The 27,547-nt window shown below is 39.0% G+C and overlaps 1 protein-coding gene across 4 annotated transcripts in view; it reads right to left on the reverse strand.

The window, feature by feature from the left end:
* Positions 1-27,547, reverse strand: part of GNAL (G protein subunit alpha L) — a 183,841-nt gene that overhangs the window by 12,324 nt on the left and 143,970 nt on the right. The window lies entirely within an intron of this gene.

Below are 27,547 nucleotides of genomic sequence, written 5' to 3' on the forward strand. Positions count from 1 at the left end.
CAGTAACGTTAGCAGAAATGCTTGTTAGCATATACAAATAGGTTTGGACTGACATGCTGCCCTCCAAGCAACAACTAAAGCATGAAGTGGAGAGCAAAACTGATAGGAAGTGGATGTTAATGAGTCTGACTCTTTATGTCACAAAAACTCAGTGAGATGCATAAATTGGAAGAAAAACTTACAACTGCCGAGAAGGGCAAGAGAAAAGAGAACCAGAGCAAAAGGGGGGAACTACATTCTATAATTAATTAAAATATTTTTTCCAAGCTTTAATTCTTTCCTAACACATGTTAGAATGGCCGCATTTAAGGACATAAAAGCATGATTTTATATTTATTGCTAAAACAGGTAGGTTCTCTTCTCTCACCTCCACCCATTTCTTAGATCTCATGTGAGCCCAGCTGGCTCATTTTCCTCATACTTAATACTTCCCTGTATCACTTAGGAGCTTTTTTGAATATCTGCACTGTTATTTAGTATTTGGCAGTGAATATCCCACCGGCTGACGCATCCCACTACAATACTATCAAGATTTCTTTATCAAAAGGCAGGTTTTCCACAACTTTACTTGAGTGTACACGTGGAACACATGCCACACTTAATTATGGTGGGAAAGGAAGAAAACCCCAGTGAACCCTTGACTTAAAATGTGACTCACTGTTAACACAGGGGTCACACACACTGACCAGTTGAAAAAAATACCCCCCTAAAAGCCTGTTCGTAATTCTCATAGCACTTTCCCACGAATATGAACTGAAAGGAAAAGAAAATACACTGCATATATATTTACTTTTACTACTTTTCCTTTTCAAACCTCCATTGTTATAGCAGGGAAACAAAATGCAGTATCTACAGTTAGAATATCCAGCTTTTCTTTCCAGATGATCAAGGTGTGGTGGCTAAGCATAATGTTTAAAAAAAAAAACAAAAAAAAATCTCTCATTAATGCAACACAATGGATGCCTCAGAACAAAACTATATGGAAGGAACTCTGAAGAAAAACCATCTTTTCACAAAACCTCCTCCCCTGTTAAAAGCCCCATGAACTTAATATAAGGATATAAAAGTACATCTTTATAGTCAAGTACAGTCACCATGGGAAAGAAGTTGCATTCAGACTGAACCTTTTGGTCAGATGATTCTCATCACCTTGAGAATACTGATTAAGCACAGTTTAACTTCAGTTATCCCCACAGCCAATGCAGATACCAGTGCAGAGTGATGCATTTTTCACTGGTGCACCTATCATTAACAGAACTCTCATCTCATGCTTGCAGCACAGGACATGAAAAAAGGAAGGCAAAAAAGCACAAAGAAAAATGCCTTCAAGCTGAAACTTCCTAAGCACAGAATAATTTTCCTCAGTGTATCTATACTTCTAAGTCCATTTCAAAGTACTGACTATGGCTGACACAGGGATCTAGTAAAGAGTGTTGCCTGAAGTCAGTGTTTGTGCACAAATACAACTCTATCACAAACCCTGCAAAGCAGTATGAACTGGTGTTTTTCTTGCAGAAGCAGACGGAGAGGTATAAATCAGAGACAATACATTTTGTCTCCACAATACCAGGAGAATGTTGGCAGAATTTAACCAAAATGCTATTTAGTGCTAACTCACACCTCTCTCACCTATACAACAAGTATTTCAGGAAGGTTATTGGTTGTTAGCACTTGCACGTTCCAAATAGGTGAATTATGGTAAGGAACAGAGAAGTGAGGACTAATGCAGAGTCACATTACAGACAATCCATGGCAGGTTTGGGAAAGACATGAGTCTCATAATTAGATGTCCTACCTATCAGCTAAAGTTGTCTTTCACTTAGAAATCATCCATTTCCTCCCAGTAAAAGGATCAGTTTCAAATACCATAAACTGCCACATTGCAGGTAAGAGAGAGCTGGCTCTGACAAATGTCATGCACTTATAAAAATGTCATTTAGCATAGCAGCTGTAATGTTTTATACTTATAAGGTCGCTATCCACATGTAATCTATATTAAAAAAAATTCAATGACTTACAAGGTCTTATCTGCCAACTGTATCAAGCTGGAATGATATCACTAGCATCCAATCAATCAGCATGCAGCTGCTATTAGGATTTGGATAAATTTTGTAGCTTTACAGAAAACTAGCCTTTTCAGTGTGTGAGGACAGGCTTCCCAAGATTTGTTTTGTCACTACATTAAGCGTTCACTGAGACTTCTAACGCTGAAACAAAGACAGCTAAAGTCTTACCTTTTCAAAAGAAAATCAGTTCTCGAATATCCTTCATATGAACTCCTTACTTGGCTAATTAGCACAGCATCAAAAAGTAGATCTGACAGGCAAATGTACATGGTAGGTACAAGTAATGGATTCTAGGTGAGATAAGGAGTCAGTACTGCCTCATTTCTAAATACACTAACTTCATTCTCATTACTGTATTAAAATGGTAAAACTGGAATCACTTTTCTAAATTGCTTTCCAAAGAATGTTAATTTCTACTAATCCTAAATGTTTTGAATAGTTACGTTCTGGCAAAATATACATTCTTTTATACATATATATAAATTTACGCATCGGCAAATTTTGAATTTATGTGATTAAAATTTCAATTCAGAGAGCTTTAAGTACAAAGATATCTCCCAGTTGTGGCAGTGCTCATGTCTCCACTCAAAGAATCAGTGTGAGGGAAACAAAATAGCAGAAGAATGAACAAAAATGGACACCAAGTATCACTTATCATCTCTTTTTAGATACTTTTTTTTTTTAATCCCCAGTTCAGGGATATAATTATTTTCACAGAATTACGCCTTTTTATAATCCTGACAGGTCTTCTATTTATGCAGCTTCTATAGAAACCCATACTCAGGATACATGTTAATTCTGCAGTAACTGTTTTGCATGCATGTGCAATAAACTTCATACTCATGCATTGAACCCAACAGTGAATAATAACATAGCATATTATACAATATTTATATTTCTACTTTACAATTGTGGTTTTACTTATAAACAATTCAGTCTGATAATTAGTGTAACATTTCGGTTCTTCTTAGTTTTACAGTAGAGTGTTTTACATTTCCTTGCATGGAACAGCAGAAACTACCCTTTTAAAAAAATAAATAAATTAGGTGAGGTACTGGAAGGAAGGTCTCCATCACTCTGGAAATGCAGTGGTTTGGTTTGGTTTGCCAACAAATTAAAAGGACCAATAAAGTTAAAAAAACATAAGCTACTGACATTATTATATCTATTATTAAGCTGATCTGAAGTTTTATAAATATCTTCTGTGAGTTTCCTAGGAAACTCAGCTGACACTTAGTTTGACAAGCAATCTCTAAATTTTACATTATGCAAGCTGTGAACACAAAAGTACAGGTTTTAGATGTGCCTGCCAGTGCATGTGGGAACTATCAATAAGTATTATTCTCTTTAAAAACCATGGCAATTTGAGCAGCAGTAGCAGCTATAAAAGAAATTCTGAAAAAAGGATTCATAAATGCACAAATAAAGAGGAGGTAATAATACATGAAAATCCTTACCTCACTGAATAAATCACTACACAGCTCTGTACAAATATTCTGACCCCACAAATGACAAATAAAAGAAAAATTGTGTCTTGAGAATAACATGACAGACAGAAAACCCATGCTATATTTGTAAATGTATTTTGACATCCACAGAATTGGAAAGATGAAGTGCTAAACCACAGATCAACGCAACAAACTAGGTATTTTAATAAATCTTTGTCTGCTTCAACCATCTTTAATGCTCCCACCCCAACACTTCAACGGTCTTGTATCAAAAAGTTGCCATGAAAAACAAGAAATTGAACCCATGTCAAAATGCTTGTTTCTTTAAGAGAAAAAGGGAATGTGGCAAATCTTTAAGGTTTTAAGTTCTCAGAATAAAGAATCTCAAAATTATCTTTGAGTAAGTTGCTGGGGTCTGCAAACCTTTACAATTCAGATGGACCATGAAGAGCTTTGCAAAGTCCTCAGCCAGGCTCAAACCCTATATACACACACACACACATGCACACATTAAACCAGCCAGGACTAAGACTTTTAATTCCACTCTCCCTGGATTGCAGGAAGTCACAGGTGAGGCACACATTTCACAAGGGAAACACCTACCCCAAGTCTTTAGGGAGCTGAAATGCAAAAAATCCCCCTTTTTTAATAGTTTCTGCTGCAGTTCTCAGAGACAACATCAATATTTGAACATTCCCCCCCTTTTTTTCCCCATAAAATACCTTATTTATTTTTTAATCGGCTAAGGAATTATAATCCAGTTAATTCTTCCTGTAACATTTGAAATAGGAAACTACGGATTTCTGGTTTCAAGAATACCTTAGGCTCCAAGCAAACTCACATGATTTTGATATATTTCTTGGCAATATAAAACATAAAGAAAGACATAATGAAAAAAAGCCCCCAGTAATATTCTAACCCCTAAAGGATTCATTTTCTCAAGTCATTTGCTGAAAATATCAGCAGAAATTCCTCAGAAGACTTGGCAAAACTTAGCGGCTAGGGATTTTCCTGCCAAATTTAAATCACTACTCTATTTTAAATACAACTTCCATGTGATAGAGGAGTACTCCCATTTTCTCCCTCCACACCACTCTGCAGTTGCTTCCCACCAGGAGCCATCAGGGGTATGAAGGCACAGCAGGTGAGAGCAAAAATGGAGAACCAGGACTGTTTTGGATTCACCCTGGCTTACGGATGCTATGCCACAGTTTTGAAGAACCAGTTGTCGCATAAGCTGTTACGGAAGAAACTATCCACAACACGCATACAAACACTAATAATGCTTCTGGAACCGGGTGCTGTCTTCGGAGGGGTTGAGAATACACGGACCGGTGCTGTGCCTATCACCGAGGTTTGGCAGCTGCCAAGTTCTCCGTGTGCTCCCGGAGCTAAGAAGGCTCTGTATCTCAAGCAGCGCGACCCCACTCCTCGGTCCCTTCAGGCGCGGTGAGACGGGAGGGAGCAGGAGGTGACGGCCGGGAGAGGGAGCCCTCTGCCCGGCCCGGATCCCGCTCCTGCTCCCGCTCCCGCTCCCGCCCTTCCCAGCCCGGCACCTTTTCCGGAGCGTTACCCTCTGCAGGGGTCTCGCCGTGAGACTTTTGCTCAAATGCTGGTGAATTTAACAATGATCTCCTGAATTTAACAAAGATCTCCTGAATTTCCCTTGCTTATATATTTTTTTCCCTTTTTTTTTCCCCAGTTTTCACTCCCTTACTGCCCCACGGCTTGGCAGCCTCCCAGCAGACCTCACGCTGTGCTGCCCAGAGCTGGCAAACGGTTCCGTGGGGATTACAAAAAAAAAAGGGTGGGATTTATCCACAGAAACGTACCATCGCCCACCCACAGCTCACAGCTGTTGTGTCCTGTTGTGTCAGGAGACGAAAAGGTTAAACAGGAGACCAAGAGGGGAGAGCAAAGTACAGTCATGCCTGAAACCCGCGGCTCGTTAGCCACCCAGGGAAGCTGGAGGATCTGTGATGCAAAGCCTTTGGTCAGTCCTCTGCTCTGGCGAGGGGAGATGCTGCAGTTTAAGGCAATACGCAGACAGGACTGTACATCCTGGGCTGTACAACCTTTGGCAAAGCCATGTGTTTCCCCACAGCAGCACCAGCTGCCGAGCTTGCTTCAGAGGGAGAGTGGCAACAAGACTGGGAAGGGTCTTGGGCCACCGATGGTGATCTCTCCTAGACACTCCAGCAACGATACTTTGTTGTCCCAGTGTCTGCACCACCCACTGGTGGCATGAGCATCTCGACAAGGAAGTGTGGCCCCAGCCACCATGAAGCCATCAAGAGTGCAGCTGATTTACTGGTGTCACCAAAAATACGTGCCCCACTAATCGCATGAAGTGGGAAACTCCAGTTTAAACCCTATTTACATATGGCAACTTTAAAAGACATTAAAAGCAAAGACAGATGAGGATGGTTGCAACCAAGGACTTGTACACCATTCATCAGGCCACCCTCTCCCACAAGGAGCCAGACTGCTGGCGGCAGTCAGGGGCACATTTGGCGAGGATAAAGAAAGACGGCTAAAATGCATAGTTTCCCTGGTCTATGGGTTCGGTTAAGGGAGTTTCCTAGCAGACATCCATTTTAACCTCACTTTCCCCACCACTAAATATGTACTCACTATGTACTGCAGAACATCTCCAAGCTTCACAAGCTTTGGCATGTGTCCAGCTATTAACTTAAACAAATGCACAAATAGTTCAACTGCATTAGATGTTTCAGATATATGAGTAAACCCTCCTTTCTGCTTAATAATAGCAATCTCATTTTTAATTGAAAATACACAAACTAAACTAAAAAATGAATAAACAGCATGACTTCCATAACTGCTTGCCCCCACTAGTTCCCTAAATTCGTTAAGAAGCAGTGTGAATTTTGGGAAATGCATTTCTTCCTTCTAAATTTAGCAAACTAACCACTTTTTGGCTTAGCAGATGTTTTTGCTTTCTGAGTGAGAGGCCTATGGGGATCATCATTAACCCTCTTCTTAACATAAACACTGACTAAGACTTAGATCTGGAAAACTGTAACTCATACAAAAAGGTTAACAGGCTCCAGCAGAAATGAGACTCATCATCTGCAACTTCTGCCACATGGGATCTCAGAGAAGAGGGAAGAAGACAGGCGAAGGGAGAAGGAAGAAGAAAGGCAATTTATTTACTTGTTTTAAAAAGGACATTGTTTTTCTACTGCGTGTGATCAGACATTTTATTCCCAGAGGTGCAAGTGGTGGAGCTGCTGCAAAACAGACTAAGAATGAAGCACTGATCACATCTTAGTCCTAGACTGGCACATGCAGACCCTCCTGACCACATTTACACCAGCCTGAATCCACTGATTTCAGTATAATTTCTTCTTCCTTCTAAGAGGACAGTCCTAGGCAGACAATTGTTATATGCATATTGATACACCAATGGACTGTTTATAGAGACACAGATTTGAGTTCTGCAATGTAAAAGCTACACAGAGCACATTCTGCAATTATAAGCGCAATTTTGGAAAGAAGACCAAAAGATAACCTGAAAACAGAAAGCTCATACAGCAGAGATCCAGAGAGATCTCATCCAGAGAGATCCTGACTGTTTTGTGAGCCGATGTATGGAAGATTAGGATCCCTTTATTCACTGTCTGAAAGAAACTACTGTTTAACATCTTCCAACAACTACACAAACCGGTGCTGAAAGGGAAGCTGAGAATACCTAAAACATCAGATGAGACAGAATGCAGCCATCCCATCAGGACCTGGAGAATGTGCTTTTACACAGAATGATAGATCAAACCCTTGGTTTTACATCCCACTAACGAAAGCGCATAGAAAACCTCATCTCCACCTCTTCTGGTGAATTCTTCAAAAAGAACCTGGACTTCTTTGTTTTATGAAAGAGATGTTCAGACTATGAGAAAAAGCCTTGATGATACTCAAAGCTATAAAATACATCAGGTTTACAAGCACCATCTACATACCACAAGGGTGCCAGGAGATGTCAAAAGTTAACAAAATGTATTTTCACTAAATGTTGCAAACAGAGCTTCCTCTGTTGCTTAAAAGTTTATCTTGTTGTCATAATGGAAAAATGATTTCATTGCAACTTACACATTCTGGTTGATTGTTTTGTTTTCAAGTATGGTTGCATGGTAGATATTCTCTTACTCTACCCAAAGCCACTGAGTGCTGTGAGCCCTGAAGAATGCCAAATCCAGGCTACAAACAGCACTGGTTTTTGGAAATTAAAGATCACTTACTGTGGTGGAAGTGGCTTGGAATAATAAGTCTGTTATAGTGATTGCCAAAAAGCAAAAACCAGTTTGACTGGAGTTTTCTATAGGAGGTTGATAAAAGAGAAGGCAAAAAAATCCCCAAACAGGAGAAGCAAAGGTAACAAAACACAGACTGAAAAAGGAAGTCACGGGAAGTTTGTGTTTACCTGTGGCACCAGTCCAAGCTCAGTGCAAGAGTACTTGCTGCCAAAAGTTCTCATGTCTAAAAGTCAAACCACATGATTAAAAAAGAAGATGCTAATACCTCCCAGAAAACACAGATGAAGAAAAGTGAATTCTTCAGGGTAGTGAATGCTCCTGGCCAGGAAAAGCACACATGCATGTTTATTACTGTTTTTAGATCTGTGCATTTTTGGTGACACACAAATGAAAGGAACAGTGTATTAAAATCCTGAGGAAAATAAGAGTGTATCTGGAAAATAAGAGTGTACCTGTTTGCTTTCACCTATCATGTGTTTATATGACCTAAAGAATTGACATGGCTGGAGTCCTAGTGAGTGCTGGGGTTAAACAAGAGAACTGGCACTGGTTTCAAAGCTTAACATCTGGATCACAGGACCAGCTCTCATGAGAATATCTTGGAGGCTTCAAGACAGAGACAGAATCCAGAGTTCCTATAGATAACTACCATTTGAGGAATGTGAGGGATCCTAATACCCATCTTACCAGACAAGAAGCTTTCTAGGATTGCATGTAAAACCTGAAGTATGTCATCAGTGCAAACCAAGAAAACTGAAACATTTTTCTATGGGAAAGTCAAGAAGGTGATCAGCTTCCTGCACAGTGGGAGAAAAGAGACTGTTAATGCTGATCTTGCAGAACACCTGGTACAATTTCTTTTTCCGTACTGCGGTTTATGAAGTGTGGTGGCAGATCATTTCTCTTCTGCACTCCTTAATTCTTGTCCCAGCTCTAACACTGCACTTTTACCTTGTGTGAAGGACATACTTCACAAAAGGCAAGGGTCATGCCAGACACAAACTCTGTGAGTAACCCTTCGATGTGCAGGGCTGCTGTGTGGTTCACCAGCATATTCTCAGAGTTATGGGAATGGGATATTACCTTGTCAGTGTTCAAGGCAAGAAAACTTAGACAGCAGGGCAAAAATGAATGACTTGGGAGCTCAAGGACAGCAGGATGATGAGGACTGACATCCTTCTAGTGGTTCCAGAGTATTTAACCCCCTAACACCCAAGAGGACCACTTCACTCATCATTTAGCAGTAGACCTCTTGCCTTCCCTTTGGCAGAGCAAAGAGACATGGTAACTGTTCACCTTCAATGGGAAGGACTCAAAGTGTGCTCTTCCCAAACTTGTTCTTGCCATGCACCAGAATTTATTAGGGCTTCCCTAATTGTAGACTAGAGCAGACAGGTTATCCTTCTTATTCCCATGCACAACATACTTAGGAGCAGTTAATGAAAAACAGTATCAGGTAAATACCTGTATATGATCATCTGCCCTAGAAATTAGCAGGTGAAAAAAAGAACATCAAGCAGAGGTCTAGCAGTGCAGATACAAATGCTAGACATAACCATTGCAGTCAAAAAGAAAATTCCTGTATCTTTACAAATGCTGCTGCTGAGATGTTTTCGTTATATCACCATTATCCTGCCCATTTTAGAACAGGATATATTTAACCACTGAATGTATTCAAGCAATTGGTCACACCACCTACGGCTTGGCTGCATGATTACCTCGGGTAGCTGGAGGAAGGCATGGAGCTGAAGCCAGAAGATGAACTGTTACTACAAAAAAATGGAAGGAGAATGATGTAGTGACCACATCCAACATGCTAATAGTAGGCCTAATTCCATTTAACAGCTATAAGCCATTTAAACAAAATGAGAGGTTCTAAAACTTAAGTGTTAAAAACTAGCCCTACAACCCTGCTACCTGTACATTTGAAACTAAGTCACATTAACACTGTTTACTATTAACACAGCATTTTGTGAAAAGCATTCCTAAAGCTACACTCTCTGTATGTTTCTTTACATTCCCAACAATTTTCCTTGACTTTTTCAGTGTACAGAGCATTTGTACTATTAAAACAACAACACAATGAGTTGGGTTTGAGGAATGAGGAAAATAATTATGCAACAACCTGATTATGTCCTGTTTCAAGTTACTTTAAAGATTAGGTTACACTCCGAATGTATTTTATCTCTCTACCCCGTACCCACCAGGCGGTTGTCATTTCAGGGGTTTGTTTTACAAAAAACTGGAGCAAAGAGCCCTTGGTTTGTGGCTAACAGAGAAGTTACCACCAAAGGCAATCCTTGCTGCTCCCTGCATGGACTCCGTGCTGAGACGCTGTCTGCCAGTGCCAGTACACCATCTAGGACCCAAGGCAGGAGAGCTAGAAGAAGGAGGGGGCTGAGCAGCACCGGGCACGCTGTGCTAGTGTTGCAATACCGCAGCGGTGGCTGAACCAGCCTGGGGACCTGTGTGGATCCACCTGGGAGCCTGGCAGCTGCAGCTCCTTGTAGGATGGCGACCACCATCACCACCCCTTAGGGAATGATGGTGCTACTGTGAGAAGAACTTCAGCCTTCATAGCTGAAAAGTCACCCCGCCACTTCCTAGGAGCTACTGCTTTGTACCATGCTCACATCTGCAAGGAAGGGCAGAAACTTGATAAAAGCTAATTTTATCAAAAAAATCCGAGGCCAACTTTTAACCCTGGACAACTTCTAAAACTCCTACCAACAGGCACCGAGGAGGAAGTTGAACTTCCCAATTTGTCTGCTCCACCCATACAGTTAGTGGAAAAACCATGGAAGATTTATGCAATAGCAGCTGGAGAAGTATGAAAAGGAATATATAAATAAGGTATAGATGTCAGAAACCCAAAGCCACTTGTCAGTTCAAATCAAAATGTTGTCTTTTCTCTCTTTTTTTTTTTCTTCTGAAGAGAAGATTAAAAATACCATTCTCAGCTTGCATGTAACCTGTGGAAATGAAAACCAGGAATCATTTGTTCTCTAAATATGGAACCACCACTTTGTGTTTATGTAATGATTTATAGCTGGCGATATACAGGCAGGTCATCCTGCGGTCAGGCTGTGAGGGCAGGTGCAAGTTTTGTATTTTCAGAGAGAAAAGTAGATGTATTTTTAACCCTTTTTCATTTTCTTTCTTTCTCATTATCAAATGTGAGCACTCCTACCTAGAACAATAAACTCCTTGCAGGTTATCTTTTCCCCAGCCAACTGTGTGAATGGCACTGTGGCTCAGATGCTGGGATATGCACTGAGAAGGAACATGCCCAGTACCTGTCCTGAGGGCAAGAATGACTTTTGTGATGGCCTCTAAGGATTTGAGCTTCTTTCACAGAAAGTCCAAATTAAACCAAATTCTAATATGAAAGTTCTTCATACTATTGCTTGGGAGAGTGAGTGCCCTCAGGAGGTAGAGCCAGGAGGATCTAAAGTAGGGTGTGAAGAAGAGTAAGGACCTTTCACTTTAGTCTCTGGGATCTTGGCTCTGCAATGAGATGAAACTCTCAATCACACAGAGTTGGACATTTTTCAAAAAATAAATCCACTAAATTCACTAAGTGATACCAGAACTGAACTGTGAAGTTACAGACAAAGCCCCAGCCCTGTGCAAAGGAGTATCCTATAGAATTAGAATGTCTTTGCCCAGTACCTAAAAACTGAATTTTTAAATTAGCGGTACAGTATTTTAAAAAATGTTCTTCCCTCCCCTAAAAAACCTTTCTCCAAAAGGGTTTTCAATAATAAGGTGCAGTTTAGTGCAAATAGAGTGAGGATTAATTAGGGACTAGACATTTTATTAAAATCATCACAGAAACAGAATCAAACCACAAAGTTTTGTTGTTGTTCGGTTTTTCTACTTCCAATTAAACAGGATTTCTGATCCCAAATACCAGAGCACAGGTATGGCAGCCAAATCTGCAAGCATTTATTTTAATCAAATAAACACACAGATAATTGCTAATCTTATAATCCCTTCAAATTGTTAGTAACCTCCTTAATTAGATTACACATAATCCAGTCCTAACCACAGCAGCGTAAATACTGATCTCTTGCCCTTAACAAATGTCTGCATTGCAACAGGGTATCACACATGAGACGTCAAAGCAACCAAAGTTTATACTTCCTTCAGAAAAATAATTACTTTGCTTTGCAGTGCACTACCTTGCTTTGGTACCATTGACAAAATTTTTAAGTAAATACAAAAAAGTACCAGTTTACAACACAACTGTGATGATATTTTGAAAGCAAAAGCCGTTCCTTAACTCAGCAGATGCTGATACTTTATCAATTTTACAAGATGCTCTTTTGAGAAGGTCTCAGTGCCACTCATACTCAAAAAGTGAAAAATAGTAATACTTGCATTTAAAGGAACTGTTTCTGGCTGTGGTCTTTAAATTCCAGTATTTTTTAAAGTATTTCTAATATTTTGAAAATCCTCCAACAAGTGGAAAACAAATGAGGAAATGTAAGTAATAAACAATCACATGTCTTTAAGACATATGTCTTCATTTACTGGTTACGTGTTGGATCTGGGGCTGCTCTGACCTAAATTCAGCTCAAGCACTGCAATGCACCTCTGAGCAGATTTGGTGTCAAAACATTACGTGGACAAAAGCCAAATTACAGAAGTGAGAAAACGGGGTTGTTTCCAAATGGTTTTTATGCCTTTTGCTTATGTTTCTTCCCACCTCAGCACTGGGAGACTGTATAATGGGTTGTACCACGATACTTTGTGGATGTCCCAGGCCACCTCTGCCCCTCTAGTCAAGACACAGCCATTATGTAGACTCACAGCCCATGCCAGTAGGAAAGTAACGATGACCCGAAGGATCTAAAGTAGTAAGCTGAAGCATACTAAAAGTGCACTGAAAAACTGCTGACTTTTTCTTCAAAACTGACAGCATCTTGAAGGTGAGTCGTTTTCTCAGAGAAGCTACAGGTAAGGGGCATTTTAATAACTGTAGAGCAACTGTAGATAAAATAAACACAAACAAATGGCAAGACATTCTGACTAGAAGACAGCTTTGTGCTTCTCTGCACTATTTTTTTCTTTTGTCAGAATGAATAAATATTTCAGATACACAGAGGGACTAAGTTCAGTGCAAGAAAAGCTTTCCCTTGGAATTCAATGGGACAGCACGTCACATGCTTTTTTAAAGGTTCAGCAATCTGTGAAAAATTTTGGATGTCTGAAGCCTGAACAAAAGTTTTTCCCTTAAAGCAAATGAAGACCCCGCTCTTTGCTCGTTGCAGCCCAACTCCAAACACTGCAGAACTACTGTCCGACAGCATGCGAAATTGCATTGTATGTCTCTGTACTTTGAAAGTACTGAGGTGGCTTTGTATTCTGAGGAACCATCACACCTATGCAATTCTCCGCAAGACTAATTATCTTGCTATTAAGAGTAACCTGTAACTTTTCTAAAATCCAACAGCTTTAGATACAGATTGTTAGCCCTCTCTTGTATCTTCCAAGTAGCACGCTTAACACAGGATACAATAAATGTAACAAATAACACCACTTAACAGTGGTTTTCCCTGCACATGACCTAAGGGAACCGTCAGCATACACCAGCACTGACAGACTCCTCTGCAACCTCCACCAAGCAACCCGGAACAAGCCAGGCTCCATCTTTACCTCCTAGTGTGGTATGTTACCTTTTAAATACTTCTCCTCATTATAACGTGGATGATCCTATGAGGACACTGGAACAAAGACACAACTTAGGTCACTTTCTAGGCAGTGCCTGCTGTCTGTCTGTAACTGCCATGGGCAGTATCATTTGCCACACCAACCCAAGGGCTGGTCTGTCAGCTGAGGGGGCCCTGGGCTGCTCACTGCTTTATAAAGCAAGACCTACACACTGATTTGTTGAAACAACTACAAAAGCTAGTACCATGCTTAGGCCATGATTTGCCATCATTAATGCCAGCTTGTCTTTTGAGAGAACAGCCACACAAGCGCTGGGAGATATTGTCAATTATGCACGCAAAACCTGTTTTCCAATGCAATTGATATTCTTCAATTCATCTTAAAATGTTTTCTGTTCTGGCAAGGAATACTACATCATGCAACACCTATGTCGTGCTTAATTATAGGAGGAGAATTAAAAAAAGGGTCAGAAAAATAAATTAAGCTATAGGAACTTACTCCTTTACCTCCCTGCCTCACCTGTATTCTTTAAAAAAGTGTTTTTAAGATAAAATTTGCTTGCATTGAGAATCTGAATGACTATGGTCTTTAAACATGAGAGAGGAGAAAGGGGCCTGGAAGAAGAACACAGGAGAACAGCACTAGTGACGCAACTAGGCTTTTCCGTATGTACTGCTTCAAACACAACTATACCGATTATCACCAGAAATTTGGTAATAAGCTGGCTACAATTAAGATTTAGTACAGATACCACACAGATAGTGAATGTCAAAGACATGCCCATGCATGACACTGAAAGCACAATTCAATACAATGATGAATATGAAGTAAAGTTTTACAAAGGAGCCAGTGAATTGTGGCATCATTATTTCTACTGAAATGATTAAAATTGTTAAGATAAGGAATGGAATGAAAAATATAATGAGGAAACAATGATTTAATATTAATAGATAAAAATAATATTGCTAAACTACACCCAAATGAGAAAATTAATTATGACATGACATGAAATACATATTTTGAAGGGAAAAAAGCGCAGTTCACGTAAACCCACAACCAACAATTTTTAGGTAGTGTATATTCTCTGTTAATAAACACATTTAGATTAGCACCAAATCTAAGCAAGATATATTTATTCTAACTATCCCCAGAATATATATTGAAGTGATCAGGACTGCCCCAACTAGCCACACAACATGTTTAGAATTTTTAAGATATACACTGATACACATCTGTACTGGCATTGAAGAGCTTCATTCTGTTTTTTACATCATCTACTGAGCATCTGAAGGAACATCTCTGAACGCAGCAGGCCAAAGAAAACTGTGGAAGGAGCAATTTAGATAGAAATATATCAAAATTGAGGCCATAAAAGAAGGAAAGGTTTGTTTCTTTATAGAAGAAAAGAAATTCCATCTGGTTAGGCTGTGGGTTTTTCCTTGCAGAAATTAAACAGAAAATTAATTTCTCCCCTTTCCCCTCTTCTAAAAGCAAGGCATTTTCACTTATGATGCCAAAAGCTTGATATTTGTAGATTTGTCTGCCGTCAGTCATTAATCAGCCTCACATAGTTTATAGGTAGAAGGATATTTCCTGACAGATACAGAAAACAGATTTAGAACCAAAGCTGAAAATTATATAAAGACAGATATATAGCTACACATCTTAGCACCCTGGAGTACATTTCCAAAAATATACTAGTCAAATGGTTATCTTCCTAAAAAAGCTGATTGCATAAGCATAATTACACTAAACACAAGTACCTGCACTATCTCTATGCATGCTATATTTAGTTCAAAGTTACATTACACAGTCTTATTCTAAAACGCTATTGTTCTAAGTTCATGCTTTCTCTCACAATCCTTTCAAAAAAGGCCCCCAGCTCTCACTGCTAGCTCAAGTACTATTTTCTGCCATTGCTATATAACTTGTCAGAATCCAAATACACTATTTCCCCCTTGCAACCCACACTCATTATCCAAAGAAAAATTTCAGCAATTAAGAAAGCTGCTTGATTGTATCACTCTTTCTGTACTACTGGCCAGGATTCCTCTGCTTCCTTACAGAGTCTTAAATTTGTCACACAGTAACATTTGTCATCTTGGAAAAAAACAGCTGAGAGAGGTGCATATTTCAGAATTCAATTTATTCAAGTCATGAGGCAAGATCCTTTTCAGAGACCTTAAGCTGAGACCACTGAGAAGGATCTGCAAAAACCTCCTGCCAAGTACTAGCTCGGGGAAGCATTACCTCTAGGATGCACATGGAGATGAGAATGCTGGGATTTTTTCCCTCCTGCCTTGCTTTGTGACATAAAATCCCATTTACTGAATTTGTGCAAAAAGGACCGAATCTCAGCTTAGCAACAAGTAGAAAGTGAGCATAAAAGGCACTTTTAAGAGGAAGGAGATGAACTGTCTGTGCCAAGCATTGCTGTGTACCACTGTGTATCAGAGCCAACGCCACCACTCAGACAACCAGCACTGTAAATAACACAAAATAGAATTTTTCACCAAGTGGTTAAATCCTTCAGAGATAGGCAGTTGGCTGATACAAACTCCAATTTTAATTCATCTGTCATTTAAGGGTTAAAACCAAGGGGCAAATCTAACCCCAAGGGGGAAGTCCTTTGTCAGCAAGAGCAGTTTTGCTGTATGACACAAGCATGACAACGCTGTGGGAGGGGACCCTTTGCATGACGTTTTGCTGACAGCACGGGCTTTGCTTAGAAACAGGGTACAGATGAGCTGTAGTTTGTACTGATGATTACAATCCAGATAATATCACCTCCTTGGCTCCACTTCTGCATGTTGCATACAAAGTATGCAGTTCTTCCCATATGTAGTACATAATGATGAACATAATTAAAAGTAAATCAGCTGAAATTACTTAAAGTTACTGAAATAACTACATATTTCTGAAAAAAACGCAAAAGAGACTCAAACAAAAGACAATCCACAACAGCAAAAAAACACCTTTATGCTTTACTTAATTATTTTACACAAAATAAGGTTATTTCTGCTTCCTGTTGGGTATTTTTTTCCTTCATGTATCTTATGAAACAGGTGTCTACCCATGTTTCAGATACTGGAGGAATTAAGTGATTTGTTGGGGTGGCCAAGCACTGGAATAGGTTGCCCAGGGAAGTGATGGAGTCACCACCCTTGGAGGTGCTCAAGAGGCATCTGGACCTGGCGCTGGGTGATACAGTTTAGCGGTTACAGTGATAGCGCTGGGTGGACAGTTGGACTTAAAGATCTTAAAGGCCTCTTCCAATCTTCATGATTCTATGATTTTAAGTAAACACACAGCTATGAGCTTATTCTACTCGAAGTGAAATTAATGCAGCAACCTAACCTTCTTCCCTGGAATGAACTCAAGCACACTTTGCAGTTTACCTTTGAAGGTCAGCAAGGTGTGTGGAGGCTCCTAAATACATCACATTTGAAGAACAAGTAAGAGGGGGTTTCCCAATGTTTTAAGAAATGTAAGATTATTAAACCCTGGTATCAATATTTCAAATTATGAGAGTTGAGAATAATGGTGCAAGATTTATCAGGCAGCTAGAAACGAAGAAAGAAAAAGAGATAAATAAAAAAGTGGAAATGCTGAACTAGAACTTATGAAACTCGCATTACAGAAAAAAAAAAAAAGACACCCACAGGATAGGTGCAAAACTATGTGTATGAGGAAATTATATCTCAGACATTATCTTCATGGTGATCCACAGGCAAACAAACATCTACTGAAATTTAAATTAGCCAGGTCAATTATGGATAGCAATATTTCTGCTATGTCAAGGCTTTAGCACTTGAGCCTTGTATTTTAGAAACTTGGCTGTATTTAAGCTTCTTTTCTTCTGCACAAGTGCCCAGACTGGTTAGGTTGATGGCAGGCTGGGTGTGTCCAGACAGGCTGCAATTGCACCTGTAGTCTGTGTCAAAAGACTCAAAGGGCCTGAGAAGAAGCTTGCAAGAGAAGAAATCCAGAAAAAAACTTCTGAAATACATACAACAGTGGAAAGTTAAGTTTCCCGTACAGCAGCTTCTTTACCAGAGACTGTGGAACAAGAAAATCACAGCTACTACAAGATGTTTACAAATATTATGTCCTTGCAAAGGTTTTGCAACTATATATAACAACGCAAGCTTTGATCTAAAGTTGTATTTAATTGACTACTTAATTAAAACAGTTTTACACGCCAAAGGTAATTTAAGCACTCATATGTTAACTCAGCATAATTTTAAAGAAATCTTCTTCCTTTACAATTATATTGCCGTATGTTAATATGATGGCTTTTAATAGGTTTTTTATTTACATACGTCATAACTGACCCACTGAAAGACTGTATCTCAGTGAAGTAGCATCTGTTCTAAGTTCCCCTGTAGCTAGCAGATTCACAGCAACTATTTCTCTAACTTGCAATTTTTTTTGCATCACTAAGAGCTCAATGCAATTACTTCCTAAGTGTGCCATCTCTCCTCTACGCTTCATTCAGTAAAATCTGTTTTATAGATGTTTTAGTGGTGAGCTGAGCTGCAGAAGCTATAATTTGTGAGCTGGATGTGACGTACAGCTTGGCTTCATGATGCCTTGCAGGCACACCGATTTATTTATTTTGCTTATTACTGATAACAGTGAGGTGTGTGTTTGAAAGGCCGACACGGCATCTAGAGAGCAGGAGATTCCCCACCCTTGCTGCCTGCCTTGGTTTCCTCTCAGGGCTGGGACAGGAAATGCGGTGGTTGCAATACACGCAACTCCCAGCCCTTCATAAGCAGCGTCAGCGCTGCAAAGGCTACTTAGTTTGGCCACAAACACGTAGGTGATTACTAAGTTGTGTTTTAGTGTGGCAGATTTGCGAGGAATAAGCAGCAAGCTATTTGTTGCAGAAAGCAGAACATCTTTTGCTAGCATTGGTAAATTCACAATTAGCTCCTACTCTACAAATTCTGATTTTCTGAGACCTAAAAACACTATAGAAATTCAAGCTGAAGACAAACTACTTTCCTGTGATTTATAGTTAGTTCAAATCAAAATGTTTTCAGCTTATTTATTTTTTGAAGTTACAACGGTAGAAGCCATTTTTGAAAACCAGATGTGAGAATGTGTTTGCAGTTTGCATTTTGAAGGGGAAGAGGTGGGTACTGGAGTAAAGAGTAAGGAGTAAGGAGGCAGTGTCTGTGCAAGAGAACTGTGTGACAGAAAGCAAGTTCAGGGGTTTATTTAGAGATATTCATGGCCATATCTTCTTGTTGTATCTTATGGTAAGGCAGCATGGGACACTTGGATTCTCAAATCATGCAGCAATCGCAGATTTTGAGTTCAGCTGAACACTCCCTTGGTTTGACTACAGGCATTTGAAAACATTTATTTATTACCAAAAGAAAAGCTATTGCTTTTTTATTTTTTTTCCATAAAGCAGTAATTTCTATAAAATATTTTTGCTATCCTTGAATAAGAGAATGTTGAACACACGGATTCTGGAGCAAAAAAATCAAACTAATTTCCTTAAAAAAAGAGAAGCTAATGTGCATACAACATTCTTTAACAATATACTCTTTCTACTCTTTGTTTCTTAGCTTTTCCTACTCCCAATATTACATTCTGTGTTGTTTTAGTTTTTTCTTGGCTGTAACTTCCCTAAAACATATTGGTTAAACCAAAATGTATAGCCACTGGGTCAGACAAGGGTACAGCTCCTCTTCGACTATTACACTCACAATTTCAAGAAGAATCCCAGCACCTATACAGCACTTGTGTCATGTCTGAGGTGCCTAAGATCTCACCCATATCATTGTTCTTTCCAAACCCAGGTGTTAGCTTGAGGCCCAGGAGGAAAATCTGGTCAGGAGCAGCAGGGAAGTAACAAGAGGGACTCGTTGCACTCAAGAGCTCTTTTGTGCCAGTGCTGACACAATTGGCGTTAATGTTTGCATTTGTCTTGATGTGCCTATTGTGTATTAATCTCATCTAACCCTTTTTTTTGCATAGGCGGCTATTGTAGGGAAATCGTATTATTCAGCTTAGGCTGACATCCTTTCCCCTAAGTCACTTTTTCACAGCTATTTGCATTTACTGTAAGAGGAACAATCACTCTCCCATTTCCCAGGCTCCTGAAAGAGAAACCCAAACAAATTCAAGCCCTGTAGTTCATTAAAATACATGCACCTGCAAGAGGATCAACAAAGGATGCATCACCTGAACAGATGGTTTTCAGGAAGAAGGGAAGCAGCCTTTTTTTTTTTTTTTTTTTTTTTAACTACCAATTGAAATGAAAATTTTCAACACCTTTTTTAACCTTCATAAAGGCTGTGTCTCAACTGCTTGAGTAATAATAAGCTGATGCTATAGACTGACCCCAGGCTTTCATGGCACATGGCCTTGGCAAGTGATTTTCAGACAGTCTTGAAATTACTGAGTTAAAATCCATTTGTGCCTCCAATAGCATGAGGATATATGGAAACCAAAGTAAACGAAGTAAAAGTTAATCTTTGAAAGGTTCAGTGAGTATTTACTTAGGTTAATGTATAATTTCTGAGGACAGATGCATTTCATGCAAAAAAAATCCACAAAATAGTAAAAATACTAATTATGAATGCAAAACCTCACAGATGAATATGCCAACCCAATTCACGTGTAAGTGTAAAGTATTTACTTACTTCTGCTTGCTGAAAAGCAACATCTCACATGCTGTAAAGCAGTGCTTTCACAGCAAGGACATCCCCTATGCAGTGGCTCTGCAGACAGATGCATCTGCTTTTGCTATGCTTATATATCTTTAGGCAACAATTACACTTGATAAAAGATACAGAGAAAATGTCTAAAAAAAAGAGAAAATGTCTAAATAAATCGCCTAATGGTAAAGACTGCATTGAGTGAGACAATGGGACATAAGGAAACATGGAATTCTTATTAGGCTCCCATGTTTGCAAAATAGGAAAATCTCCTAAGAAACACAGTCAGTGCATTTGCTTCTCGCATGCGGCTTTGATTTGGGCTCTTTCGGTACCTGAAGCTTGTTTTTTGACAGCGCCCTTGTTTTGTTTACAGCCCATTGCTGGGATACTCCCTTTGATTCAGCCTGACACACGTGACGCTCCGCCAGCTTCTGTTCTGCAGTGCTGCTGCTGCTGCACTAAAAATAGCTTCCGCTTGCTTTGGCTCCACATCTAATTTATGGAAACTCACAGGAAAAAAAAGGCCCCTGTTAGTGGGTGAGCGACATACGATTCTACAGCTTGTGCTGTTAATCTCACTTGGCCTCCTGAAATGCATCGCTGACAACTTAAAATTTAAGCCTGCAGTTAATGGTGATTAGGGGGATGGAAGATAGTGCTTAAGATATGTTTAACTTATTTTTAAGGTACTTTAATGATAACTTAACTGGAAATGTCAGGGAGTTGGAATATGTAGGTAAAAGTGCCTAGAATTTAGAATAGAAATTTGTAAAGGGCTGCTAGTGCCTGCACTTGTTTGGGGAAAGTGCCGTACGGATTTTTTAATTAGTTTACAAATTACAGTAAAATTACAAACCTCCTGTTTGCTATAACAGCTTTCAGATGTTCTATACAAACTTCTTCATTGTGCCATAAAAGTAATCATGTAAATATGTCCTTGAAGAGGTGTTGATTTTAAAAACTTTGCCACAAAACCTAACTCTGTCTTAAACAACATTTTGCAACAACATAAATCCGAAATGCATCTTTCTTTGAAAAAAAATCAAAGTTTATGTTAAAATTCAAAATCAAATAAATTCAAGAAAGTGGTTATATTTCTTTCTACAAAAGAAGGGGTTTAAATTTTCTAAAGCAGAATTTTTTGGATGTTCATTCATAGCAGTGTCTAGGAGTGTCACTAGTCGAGCTGGAGTTACTTTCAAGGGAAAACCAAAACAGAAATAGGGATGGCAAAAGTCTGGTATCTGTATTAATGCACTGTTTGTTGAACAGCTTAAATCTAAGAAGAGAACAACACTGAAGTAATGAATAAAAATTCCAAAACTGAAAAGGAAGGCCTGTTTTAAAAGTTTTTAGATTGAGTAATGACAGTGATAAGGAAATTTGGATTCAGATTTTATTTTAGATAGAACTATTAAGTTAAGGAAAACTGGCTATCAGCAGCTGAAGCAGAAAGAGATTTCAAGGCTTTATTCTTGTAAAAACTAGCAAATAAACTGGCTGGCTTTGTCCAGAAAGGCTCCTGGCATAAATTTAGCAATCTGTTTGCAAGCTATCAATTTTAGGATTGGTATCTAAACTGTTATCCAAGTAGGGACATTACTTAGCAACTACCATGGCTAAAAAGGAATTTTCATAAGTCTCAAGAGAGGTTATGAGTTACTGACCAAAAAATTCCAACAGAATCCTGAAACCAGTTTAGGCTGGCTACAGTTAGCTGCTTAGGAGTTACATGACTAAGTAATAGTCACAGTGACTCTATATCAACCTATTTATGTAAAAAATACTGTGCTGTGTTACCGTTGAAAGGACTTTAATTGAACAGACAATTATTGACTTCAATAAATCTTTTTACGCAAACCCTTTCTCTTTACATCCTGCCATGCTGGGGAAAGCACAAACAAAACCCGTTACACACACGTGTGTTCAGAAAAAGGGTACAGTCTAAGAGAAGAATGAAAAACAACAGCTCTGCAGCAGAGTTTTTGTATGCAACTGTGTGTGATGGAGAGGAAGAAAGCAAGGAAATGGTATGATTTAATGCTCACAGGAGTGTCATTTTCCTTTTACCCTAAACATTGAATTCTTTTATTTTCAAGGAGTTCAAAACCAGACCTTTAAAAGCCTTTTTTTTTTTTTTTTTTTTTTTTTAATCTGGGGCATATAAACATGAAATTCTGTTTACATTCTTAATTATAAACATGTATTGAAAATCCTTGGTCTATCTCCAACTCCAAATCAGTTTGATAGCATTCAAATCAATGTTTACAGTCTGGCACTTGTTGCCTTTGCAGCCCCAGCTCTCTGCTTTTATGCTGCTGATAGAAGCGTGAAGCATGAAGTCTCACAGCCTTGCACTGCAATTGCTAGAAAGAAAATGAGAGATGGGGTGTAGCTCTGAGGTCCTAAGCTTGGGGGAGGAGAGAGAGAGCAGAGGCAGCCACCCCTTTAACCATCTCACACCTTGCTCTGTTCATCTTCCCTATCAGCGCCAGGATAACAGCCATGTGAATACAAAGCTCGGCCCTGCCTTAATATAATTCTGAGCGTTACATAAGTGCTTGATAAACAAAGCAGGCAGCTAGATTTGAGATAACCTAGCCATGTGTATATTCAGCTGACTGCTTACTTAGATACCTAGCTCATATGCTGCGATTATGATAAAGGGAAAGAAAATGGCCATAAATACCAACCTCTAAAGGCATTCTCGGTTCTTTTAGGACAACTTAGTTTTCAACATCATGTGTAGGACAAACTTGTCACCATGTTAAATATGGACAGATTACCCTTTTTATTTCCTTTTCCCTCCCCTGATTCTGCAGAGTAACACGGTTGGCAATAGAGGAAGCATTTCAAAACCATTTTCCAGCCTACCCACAGTGACACAGGACAGGTTTTATCTTTTACGTGCACCTTTACAAATGTGCTACAAATGAAATGATACTTCTTGGCTTTGCGAACTTAATTCCAGAGAGTAATTATGACAGGATGCCTCATCTAAATATCCCACTACACAAAATACATGTGCAGTGTCATGAAAGACCCCAGTAAAAACCTCAGACACAATCTCTAGTGTATACCTTTCCTGGTCAGGTGAGAAATATTTAAAGCAATGTCAACTGTATCTGTTGTCTTATTGTTGAATGAAAATAAAAGCATGAGGCTGTGAAAATAAAGGCCACGAAAATAAAAGCAAACTGACCGATCTTCATACAGACTAGCAATTATTGAACACAGTACGGTTCATGCCAATTAAAAACTTACTTTTTGAAAAGTTTACAAATACCTTAAACCAAAAGCATGCTGCTCCAGAACAGCAGCTAGAAAAGCCAGAGAAAGGAAAGAAAGAATGCGTGGAAAGTGCTGATAAAAAACTCCCTAACAAAATGAAACAAACCAAGAACCCCAAATGAGAGTTTAAACATAAGCTACACTTCTAGAAATGTTATCTTAGCTGTACTAAAAATACACATCAAAATGCCCACTACTGCTATCTGAAGCACCCTTCTGCTGGGCCCTCTTCCTTTAGAGCAAACAAAGTCATAGTAATAAGTAGCTTTCTTCCAGCTTCCCCTGTGAACAAGATCCGCTGGTGGATATAAGCGGTCAACCATTGCCACCAGTTCTACAAACTCCCATATTTCTCTAATCCTACTCATTGTCTTGCCTTATTATATTTCTAAGTGGTTTAACAGCACATGCTAGTATTTCTCATAACTCCTTAAGAGGGGAGGCTGTTACTTCTCACCCGTCACCACCTTAGGTCAGACAAGAGGCATTGCCCAATTTCTTACAAAGTCCAGAAGAAAAAGATGATCGTAATCTTTTATATTCAATATGGTTTGATTTGTACTTTCTCAAATATTACAACTTCTTTAGAACCACAAATCATTTTTTGGCTGCCTTACACTAAAAAAAAGGGAAGCACATTCTCCCATCTGGCACATGAAGCAGTGTTTTTCATGGAGATGGTTTTCCCTTTTTTTTTTTTTTTTTTTTTTAATTGAGAAATAAATCTAAATTTTTATACATGTGTTCCTAACTGATGGAAGGAAATTGCTTGCCATTATATTTATCTTGTAGTTACAAAACAGGCCCTGTGGCTGTCTGGTCATCTGCTGCAGAGTTGGAGTTGATGAAGCAAAGGGATACAGAGACATGTTCAGTGACTTCTCTCCTTTGGGGACAGAGAAAGGTTTACTGACCAATTCTATGTCTTGGTTTATCTCAGGCTCAAGCATGGGAAGAAACAGAGACCAAATTTATGTATGCAAGACATTTTAAAGGACTGCCATGGCTCATGTAATCACCTGTGTTGAGATGTATAAGGAAGGACCTTTTGAAGTGATTTGCACTTTTCTCAACTGAGAGAATGCAATTTTTTACTAATTTAGGGATTAAGTGGTGGAGTCCAGCTCTAGAGGGCCAGGGACCACTCCTCAGAACAAAAAAGTCTGGTGGCAGCTATGGCTGTCACCTCGAAACGTAGTCAAGAAACTGGCTGTTGCAGCAGATATGCCAGGCAGGCCTAAGGACTTCCATTTCTCCAAAGTTCCCATATTATATAAGCAGCAAAATAAAAGCAAGCCCATAGAGCATGCATGGTGGTAGTGTACCATGCTGTGAGATTAAAAAAAAGACATGGCATATTTGTGAATTACAAATGTTGGCTGGTGCAACTCTGCAAAGTGCAATCAGTACTTCCCATAAACAGCTACTGTGTAATTCAAATATATTACCATTTGTGCTACACCTTTTAGCCCTCAGAAATTATTCTCATAAAGTAACCTCTGAATTTCCAGAAAGATGTTTCAGGAGGACTGGGTGCCACATGTGCACAGATCCGCCAGTATTTGGGCAGAATCTCCTAACATCAGCTGGAAAATCCACATTAAAAATTGCAAGGATGGTTGAAAATCCAGTTACAACTCTGGGAACTGCTTAAACCTTAAATACAGACATGATTTATGCTGGGACTACTCACTACATGACAAAGAAAACAGTATAAGCCTCGTCAATGGAAAAACAAGTTTACGTTAAGAATTGTTATCATTAATTGCTTGCCTTCCCAATTCTATCTTGTCACAACTAAAACATGCAAATCTTTTTCTAGCAGCTTTCAACTACTAACCAAAGCAACTGGAAGAAAAAACATATTTTACGACAATGAAGTATTATAGATGAAAGCCAGCCCCTGCACTGTATGTGTTCTTATACCGGAATGGATTCCCCTATAAAAATCAAAGCCATGCAAAAGAGGTTTTTTAAAAGGTCAGATCAAGCAACAGACCTCAAACAAACAAACAAACAAACAAACAAAAGTAAAGAAGACTGAGCCATCTGAAAAAAGGATATTTCTGAACTACAAAATACAGAAAATAATTTGAACTTTAATGACAAGGTTTTCAATTCTTCTGAAAAGTCCCTTTTCTTTCTGAAAGTCTTCTTTAACTGCAAGGAGATTATGCTGCACTTTCTGCAGTAGATGGGACAAACAGAAGAGAGTGGCTGCAAGAAGGGAGATTGCAGTGGGGCTGCTCCACCGCTAAGAATGCAAAAAGTAATCTGCACTACAGCCTGTGGGTGGGGGAGATTACTGAGTATGTTTCTCCAAGGCCTTGTCAGCACTAGAATAAGCCTTTCTGGAAAACCCTCTTAGGAGGAGCCCTTGCATCATCGCAGACACGTTGATTAAGGGTGCGACTCTTCTCACGCTCCTCTTCCAATAAAAACTGAGAGAAAAGGCCAAGCCTTTCTGTGAGGCACAGTCCACCCAGGTCTATTGCTTTGCATGCCTAAAATGGACAGATGGCAGATGAAACTGTAATATAATTTAATCAGCAGGAAACTAAATAGCATATATAATCTTACCAGTCAATCCTACAGAAGGACACTCCATTCAAACACTGCCAACTGCATTGTATTTATTAAAAGAAGAGATGCCTTCCTGTATCTACTCTAAATGCAATAGCCACAGATTACATTGAGATATCCGTTTCAGAGACATATTATTTCATCTAACAATTCCGGGTCCCAAATTTTCTCCCCAAGTCATTCTCCCTTGGCTGTTGGATCACTGGAAATCTATGGCAAACAGCTCATGCATGAACTCTTCTAAGTGATATGGTGGATATGCTCGTCTATTGCCTTCACTGATGCTTCTGAAATGCAGTCTGAACTAGCTACTGAGTAACCTTTTAAAGACAATATTCTTTGGCAAGGTAAATATGTCTGGGTGCTTTCTTATCATCTAATGTGGCTCCTCTCAAGCATCCTCCATGGAAGACACCCTTTCTATTAAGAGGAGCTTTGAATTTGAACTTTGGATGGCTGTATTATGTTTGTTTTACATAGCCTAAAGCAAATAATCCTCAAAGCCATTACTGGAAAATATCTACATAAATATCTACATTGTTCCCGACAATTCTATAAGCACTAACGTTAGTCACAGACTTACCACATTTAAAAGCTCTTTGGTGTCTGTATTTCACAACCAACAACTCAGGTTTTTTCTACATTTGGTACACAGTAAAAACCCATTGACTACTGAGCACAGTTTTACTGTTACTACAGATAGGGAAAATGGTTCTTAATGACGTTTGAATTGGTCACACTTTATACAGTGGTCCTTATGCATATTAAAGAAAAACTGTAGGGTAATCATTTTTCAACATAGTGTATTTTATAAGGATGAACAAGGAGTTGAGCTGGTTAGGGAAAAATGTTCCTCAACAATTTTCTAAATTTTCCCCTCCTGTTTAGAGGATCTTGCAGCAATCTGTGCATCACAGATTAGACAAGCTAGTTATGTTGCTTTACTTGTGTCCTTAATTCTAATGTAAATATTTTTCTAAAATCTTGAAAACATCTGCAATATTAAACAAAATTTTAAAATATTTAAACTATAAAGTGGAACTAAAAGATTTGGGCTGCATTCATTTTACTTTCACTAAATCTGATTTATTAGTATTCACATCCTAGTTCTCACAAACTTTTAATTTGCTCTCATCTAAAGCTGTAGTGACATGGAGCAGAGTTCACTTGATGTGCTGTACAAACAGCATTGAGAAGGACCAGACCTGTATCTGTACCACACCAAACACTTTCCAGGAAGTACTGAAGCTGTACTGATATTTTCTAGACAGAATAATGATGTCTTTGGCAAAGAGAGGCACCAACAATTATTTCACAGCAATGAGAAGGACAAACTGGTATCTATGACTGCACTGTACTGAAAGAGCCTATGACTCCTCCACTATAACCTTTAATATCAAACACAGTAACAGCTTTTACAAGAACTTAAATAAGGCACTACCCTTTTCTTTCCACAGACAGCTAAACTGAAAGACATGGATAAAGTATCCAAGGCCGAACCAGGTAACGCATTCCCGAGTAAAGCTACATCT

The sequence above is a fragment of the Empidonax traillii genome, unplaced genomic scaffold, assembly GCF_003031625.1.
Source record: "Empidonax traillii isolate 1590-97213 ecotype Southwest subspecies unplaced genomic scaffold, ASM303162v1 scaffold672:size601241, whole genome shotgun sequence".
NCBI lineage: Eukaryota > Metazoa > Chordata > Aves > Passeriformes > Tyrannidae > Empidonax > Empidonax traillii.